The sequence below is a fragment of the Lactuca virosa genome, chromosome 5, assembly GCF_052849685.1.
Source record: "Lactuca virosa cultivar CGN04683 chromosome 5, Lactuca_virosa_CGN04683_v6, whole genome shotgun sequence".
NCBI classification, from domain to species: domain Eukaryota; kingdom Viridiplantae; phylum Streptophyta; class Magnoliopsida; order Asterales; family Asteraceae; genus Lactuca; species Lactuca virosa.
The window spans coordinates 438,030,497-438,039,436 of NC_136430.1; positions in this window are offsets into that span (position 1 = coordinate 438,030,497).

Consider the following 8,940-nt stretch of genomic DNA (forward strand, 5'->3'; position numbering starts at 1 on the left):
TATATATATATATATATATATATATATATATTACATTATATTATGGTATATTACATTATAATGACAAGAGCATTTAATGTTATAAATATATATATATATATATATATATATATATATATATATATATATATATGTATATATATCTAATCATTTTGAACTTATTATTGATCTATGATTAGTGTGGACATATTAGAATCTAGTACATAGATAGAGTTGGACACTTTATCCATTAATAACATGTTTGGACAATATTTTAAAAGTTAGTCTCTGACTTAATGGTTTAAAGCTAGACTAAAGGAAATCATTATGTAACACGATGCCCTTGGTCTACACGACGCTTACAAGAAAACGTTTTCTATCTGTTTTTCTGGAACCTGACTATTTTTGGAATGTTGTTCATTCAAGAGTACGTGGTTCGTACCCTATGCCCTACACGACGGGTAGGTGGCCTTACAGTTGATCGTTGGATTTTTGAACAATTAGTCGTTAACTTTTGGTCAAAGTTCATAGATAAGGGATTTAGACTGAAATTGGACCTCTTTTTGTCATTAGGTAGTTCATGACAAATGTTTATTTGAGGAGAATGCTAGTCAGGTTAAGTTTGCGTAATTCATGTGAGTTTTCTCACTATATTGTGTTTTACATTGTATGTATCGTGGTTGATGGATGTCTGCGAAGATGTTGATATATAGTGATTGATAGTTGTATGCATAGAGGCCCGATTAATGGCTTGAGGCCCAGATACCGATTTACTATGGTTGATAGTTGTGTGAATAGAGGTCGGGTCAATGGCTTGGAGGATAGATATCAATTTATTACCCGGGGGGGTGTTGTAAAGTGGATGGGTGATATTTTGGATAAACTCACTATGCTTTGTGCTTACCGGTTGTTAAATGTTTTCGGGCAATTTCGGAGATAAGGAGAAAAGCTTGGCGTGACCAACTGCATCGTTGTTGTTTTTGTTTTGAGATTTCTGCTAATATAATGCTTTTATACGACTCTTATTTGATAGGACGTTTTATGGTTTAAAATAATGGATGTTTTACTTCTTTTGAAAAATGGTGTTTTGTTGTTTTATCCTGATTTTAAAAATAAAAATTTTATTTGAAAATTTTGGATGTTACAAACCCCTATGTAAAAACCTAATTGAATGATTTAAGTCTAAATGAATTTTGAATGTCAACTTTATTATTGGATATAGTAATGATATATGAAATTATAAAATAACAAGAGAAGATAAAATCAAATAGCCATTGAAAGTATTAGCATCATCTCCGTGCAAAGATGAGACACACAAACCAAAATAGTCCAAAAAAGTTTTGTTCATATAAATACTTGTCGATTTATAATCTAACCACTCATAGATGATTTTAGTCGATATAGTTAAAAAGATCTAGAAGTTCATAACTATTAGTAATCGTTTCTCCAAATCTTACTGAGGAGAGTCATAAACCTTTAAGGTGAAGTACATGTGAAGTAACAAACACAATATCCATGTTTTTCTACATCATTATACAAACACTTTGCAGTTACTTTATGAAATTGTTTATAACATCGCTGATCACAAGAGTCACAACTTTTTGGATCCATGATGTAATTACAGGTTTCCTCTCCACTGACCATCGAAGCTACAACTAAAATAAAAAAAAATAAATATAAAGTTATTGTTGAAATATAAGATATTATATTAGTGGATTATAAAATTTAAAGTAAAAATTTCGCAAATCATTTTGAAGGAATTGAATTAACAAACCTGCAACAACAACAACAATAAAGAATAACACATAAGAATATGTAAACTTGGCCATCTTTTTGCACAACCATTTGTTATGTTTTCGATTGGCAAAAAGATTTAGATTGATAGATTGATTGTATTCGTATGTGTGTGTATGTATATATATATATATATATATATATATATATATATTACAGTATATTATGGTATATTACATTATAATGACAAGAGCATTTAATGTTATAAATATATATATATATATATATATATATATATATATATATATATATATATATATATATATATATATATATATATATATGTAATCATTTTGAACTTATTATTGATCTATGATTAGTGTGGACATATTAGAATCTAGTACATAGATAGAGTTGGACACTTTATCCATTAATAACATGTTTGGACAATATTTTAAAAGTTAGTCTCTGACTTAATGGTTTAAAGCTAGACTAAAGGAAATCATAATGTCAGTGTATGCAACACGAAGCCCTTGGTCTACACGACGCTTACAAGAAAACGTTTTCTATCTGTTTTTCTGGAACCTGACTATTTTTGGAATGTTGTTGATTCAAGAGTATGTGGTTCGTACCCTATGCCCTACACGACGGGTAGGTGGCCTCACAGTTGATCGTTTGATTTTTGAACAATTAGTCGTTAACTTTTGGTCAAAGTTCATAGATAAGGGATTTAGACTGAAATTGGACCTCTTTTTGTCATTAGGTAGTTCATGACAAATGTTTATTTGAGGAGAATGCTAGTGAGGTTAAGTTTGCGTAATTCATGTGAGTTTTCTCACTATATTGTGTTTTACATTGTATGTATCGTGGTTGATGGATGTGTGCGAAGATGTTGATATATAGTGATTGATAGTTGTATGCATAGAGGCCCGATTAATGGCTTGAGGCCCAAATACCGATTTACTATGGTTGATAGTTGTGTGAATAGAGGTCGGGTTAATGGCTTGGAGGCTAGATATCAATTTATTACCAGGGGGTGTTGTAAACTGGATGGGTGATATTTTGGATAAACTCACTATGCTTTGTGCTTAGTAGTTGTTAAATGTTTTTCAGGCAATTTCGGAGATAAGGAGAAAAGCTTGGCGTGACCAACTGCATCGTTGTTGTTTTTTTTTTTTTGAGATTTCTGCTAATATAATGCTTTTATACGACTCTTATTTGATAGGACGTTTTATGGTTTAAAACAATGGATGTTTTACTTCTTTTGAAAAATGGTGTTTTGTTGTTTTATCCTAATTTTAAAAATAAAAAATTTTATTTGAAAATTTTGGATGTTACAAACCCCTATGTAAAAACCTATTTGAATGATTTAAGTCTAAATGAATTTTGAATGTCAACTTTATTATTGGATATAGTAATGATATATGAAATTATAAAATAACAAGAGAAGATAAAATCAAATAGCCATTGAAAGTATTAGCATCATCTCCGTGCAAAGATGAGACACACAAACCAAAATAGTCCAAAAAAGTTTTGTTCATATAAATACTTGTCGATTTATAATCTAACCACTCATAGATGATTTTAGTCGATATAGTTAAAAAGATCTAGAAGTTCATAACTATTAGTAATCGTTTCTCCAAATCTTACTGAGGAGAGTCATAAACCTTTAAGGTGAAGTACATGTGAAGTAACAAACACAATATCCATGTTTTTCTACATCATTATACAAACACTTTGCAGTTACTTTATGAAATTGTTTATAACATCGCTGATCACAAGAGTCACAACTTTTTGGATCCATGATGTAATTACAGGTTTCCTCTCCACTGACCATCGAAGCTATAACTAAAATAAAAAAAATAAATATAAAGTTATTGTTGAAATATAAGATATTATATTAGTGGATTATAAAATTTAAAGTAAAAATTTCGCAAATCATTTTGAAGGAATTGAATTAACAAACCTGCAACAACAACAACAATAAAGAATAACACATAAGAATATGTAAACTTCACCATCTTTTTGCACAACCACTTGTTATGTTTTCGATAGGCAAAAGATTTAGATTGATAGATTGATTGTATTCATATGTGTGTGTGTATATATATATATATATATATATATATATATATATATATTACATTATATTATGGTATATTACATTATAATATTACATTATAATGACAAGAGCAATTAATGTTATATATATATATATATATATATATATATATATATATAAAATCATTTTGAGCTTATTATTGATCTATGATTAGTGTCGACATATTAGAATCTAGTACATAGATAGAGTTGGACACTTTATCCATTAATAACATGTTTGGACAATATTCTAAAAGTTAGTCTCGGACTTAAAGGCGTAAAGCTAGACTAAAGGAAATCATTATGTCAGTGTATGCAACACGAAGCCGTTGGTCTACACGACGCTTACAAGAAAACAGTTTCTGTCGGTTTTTCTGGAACCCGACTATTTTGGAATGCAGTTGATTCAAGAGTATGTGGTTCGTACCCTATGCCATACACGACGTGTAGGTGGCCTGACAGTTGATCGTTGAATTTTTGAACAATTAGTCGTTAACTTTTGGTCAAAGTTGATAGATAAGGGATTTAGACTGAAATTGGACCTCTTTTTGTCATTAGGTAGTTCATGACAGTTGTTTATTTGAGGAAAATGCTAGTGAGGTTAAGTTTGCGTAATTCAGGTGACTTTTCTCACTATATTGTATTTTACATTGTATGTATTGTGGTTGATGGATGTGTGCGAAGATGTTGATATATAGTGATTGATAGTTGTATTCATAGAGGCCTGATTAATGGCTTGAGGCCCAGATACCGATTTACTATGGTTGATAGTTGTGTGAGTAGAGGTCGGGTTAATGGCTTGGAGGCTAGATATCAATTTATTTCGGGGGGGGGGGGGGGGGGGGGGGAGGGCGAAGGGTGGTGGTGTAAAGTGGATGGGTGATATTTTGGATAAACTCACTATGCTTTGTGCTTACCAGTTGTTAAATGTTTTCAGGCAATTTCGGAGATAAGGAGAGAAAAGTTTGGCGTGACCAACTGCATCGTTGTTGTTTTTGTTTGGAGATTTCTGCTAATATAATGCTTTTATACGACTCTTATTTGATAGGACGTTTTATGGTTTAAAACAATGGATGTTTTACTTCTTTTGAAAAATGGTGTTTTGTTGTTTTAACATGATTTTAAAAACAAAAATTTTATTTGAAAATTTTGGATGTTACAAACCCCTATGTAAAAACCTATTTGAATGATTTAAGTCTAAATGAATTTTGAATGTCAACTTTATTATTGGATATAGTAATGATATATGAAATTATAAAATAACAAGAGAAGATAAAATCAAATAGCCATTGAAAGTTTTAGCGTCATCTCCGTGAAAAATGAGACACACAAATCAAAATAGTCCAAAATAGTTTTGTTCATATAAATACTTGTCGATTTATAATCTAACCACTCATAGATGATTTTATTCGATATAGTTGAAAAGATCTAGAAGTTCATAACTATTAGTAATTGTTTCTCCAAATCTTACTGAGGAGAGTCATAAACCTTTAAGGTGAAGTACATGTGAAGTAACAAACACAATATCCATGTTTTTCTACATCATTATACAAACACTTTGCAGTTACTTTATGAAATTGTTTATAACATCGTTGATCACAAGAGTCACAACTTTTTGGATCCATGATGTAGTTACAGGTTTCCTCTCCACTGACCATCGAGGCTACAACTAAAAGAAAAAAAAATATAAAGTTATTATTGAAATATAAAATATTATATTAGTGGATTATAAAATTTAAAGTAAAAATTTTGCAAATCATTTTGAAGGAATTGAATTAACAAACCTGCAACAACAACAATAAAGAATAACACATAAGAATAAGTAAACTTGGCCATCTTTTTGCACAACCACTTGTTATGTTTTCGATAGACAAAAGACTTAGATTGATAGATTGATTGTATTTGTATGTGTATATATATATACACACACACATACATTACATTATATTACGGTATATTACATTATAATGACAAGAGCAATTAATGTTATATATATATATATATATATATATATATATATATATATATAAAAAATCATTTTGAGCTTATTATTGATCTATGATTAGTGTGGACATATTAGAATCTAGTACATAGATAGAGTTGGACACTTTATCCATTAATAACATGTTTGGATAGTATTCTAAAAGTTAGTCTCTGACTTAAAGGTTTAAAGCTAGACTAAAGGAAATCATTATGTCAGTGTATGCAACACGAAGCCCTTGGTCTACACGACGCTTACAAGAAAACGTTTTTTGTCTGTTTTTTTGGAACCTGACTATTTTGGAATGTAGTTGATTCAAGAGTACGTGGTTCGTACCCTATGCCCTACACGACGTCTAGGTGGCCTTACAGTTGATCGTTGAATTTTTGAACAATTAGTCGTTAACTTTTGGTCAAAGTTGATATATAAGGGATTTAGACTGAAATTGGACCTCTTTTTGTCATTAGGTAGTTCATGACAGTTGTTTATTTGAGGATAATACTAGTGAGGTTAAGTTTGCGTAATTCAAGTGAGTTTTCTCACTATATTGTGTTTTACATTGTATGTATTGTGGTTGATGGATGTGTGCGAAGATGTTGATATATAGTGATTGATAGTTGTATGCATAGAGGCCCGATTAATGGCTTGAGGCCCAGCTACCGATTTACTATGGTTGATAGTTGTGTGAGTAGAGGTCGGGTTAATGGCTTGGAGGCTAGATATCTATTTATTAAAGGGGGGGGGGGATGGGGTGTAAAGTGGATGGGTGATATTTTGGACAAACTCACTATGCTTTGTCCTTACCGGTTGTTAAATGTTTTCAAGCAATTTCGGAGATAAGGAGAAAAGCTTGGCGTGACCAACTGCATCGTTGTTGTTTTTGTTTTGAGATTTCTGCTAATATAATGCTTTTATACGACTCTTATTTGATAGGACGTTTTATGGTTTAAAACAATGGATGTTTTACTTCTTTTGAAAAATGGTGTTTTGTTGTTTTATCCTGATTTTAAAAATAAAAAATTTTATTTGAAAATTTTGGATGTTACAAACCCCTATGTAAAAACCTATTTGAATGATTTAAGTCTAAATGAATTTTGAATGTCAACTTTATTATTGGATATAGTAATGATATATGAAATTATAAAATAACAAGAGAAGATAAAATCAAATAGCCATTGAAAGTATTAGCATCATCTCCGTGCAAAGATGAGACACACAAACCAAAATAGTCCAAAAAAGTTTTGTTCATATAAATACTTGTCGATTTATAATCTAACCACTCATAGATGATTTTAGTCGATATAGTTAAAAAGATCTAGAAGTTCATAACTATTAGTAATCGTTTCTCCAAATCTTACTGAGGAGAGTCATAAACCTTTAAGGTGAAGTACATGTGAAGTAACAAACACAATATCCATGTTTTTCTACATCATTATACAAACACTTTGCAGTTACTTTATGAAATTGTTTATAACATCGCTGATCATAAGAGTCACAACTTTTTGGATCCATGATGTAATTACAGGTTTCCTCTCCACTGACCATCGAAGCTATAACTAAAATAAAAAAAATAAATATAAAGTTATTGTTGAAATATAAGATATTATATTAGTGGATTATAAAATCTAAAATAAAAATTTCGCAAATCATTTTGAAGGAATTGAATTAACAAACCTGCAACAACAACAACAATAAAGAATAACACATAAGAATATGTAAACTTGGCCATCTTTTTGCACAACCACTTGTTATGTTTTCGATAGGCAAAAGATTTAGATTGATAGATTGATTGCATTCATATGTGTGTGTATATATATATATATATATATATATATATATATATATATTACATTATATTATGGTATATTACATTATAATGACAAGAGCAATTAATGTTATATATATATATATATATATATATATATATATATATAATCATTTTGAGCTTATTATTGATCTATGATTACTGTGGACATATTAGAATCTAGTACATAGATAGAGTTGGACACTTTATCCATTAATAACATGTTTGGACAATATTCTAAAAGTTAGTCTCGGACTTAAAGGCGTAAAGCTAGACTAAAGGAAATCATTATGTCAGTGTATGCAACACGAAGCCGTTGGTCTACACGACGCTTACAAGAAAACAGTTTATGTCGGTTTTTCTGGAACCTGACTATTTTGGAATGCAGTTGATTCAAGAGTATGTGGTTCGTACCCTATGCCATACACGACATGTAGGTGGCCTGACAGTTGATCGTTGAATTTTTGAACAATTAGTCGTTAACTTTTGGTCAAAGTTGATAGATAAGGGATTTAGACTGAAATTGGATCTCTTTTTGTCATTAGGTAGTTCATGACAGTTGTTTATTTGAGGAAAATGCTAGTGAGGTTAAGTTTGCGTAATTCAGGTGACTTTTCTCACTATATTGTATTTTACATTGTATGTATTGTGGTTGATGGATGTGTGCGAAGATGTTGATATATAGTGATTGATAGTTGTATGCATAGAGGCCTGATTAATGGCTTGAGGCCCAGATACCGATTTACTATGGTTGATAGTTGTGTGAGTAGAGGTCGGGTTAATGGCTTGGAGGCTAGATATCAATTTATTTCGGGGGGGGGGGGGGGGGGGGGAGGGCGAAGGGTGGTGGTGTAAAGTGGATGGGTGATATTTTGGATAAACTCACTATGCTTTGTGCTTACCAGTTGTTAAATGTTTTCAGGCAATTTCGGAGATAAGGAGAGAAAAGTTTGGCGTGACCAACTGCATCGTTGTTGTTTTTGTTTTGAGATTTCTGCTAATATAATGCTTTTATACGACTCTTATTTGATAGGACGTTTTATGGTTTAAAACAATGGATGTTTTACTTCTTTTGAAAAATGGTGTTTTGTTGTTTTAACATGATTTTAAAAACAAAAATTTTATTTGAAAATTTTGGATGTTACAAACCCCTATGTAAAAACCTATTTGAATGATTTAAGTCTAAATGAATTTTGAATGTCAACTTTATTATTGGATATAGTAATGATATATGAAATTATAAAATAACAAGAGAAGATAAAATCAAATAGCCATTGAAAGTTTTAGCGTCATCTCCGTGAAAAATGAGACACACAAATCAAAATAGTCCAAAATAGTTTTG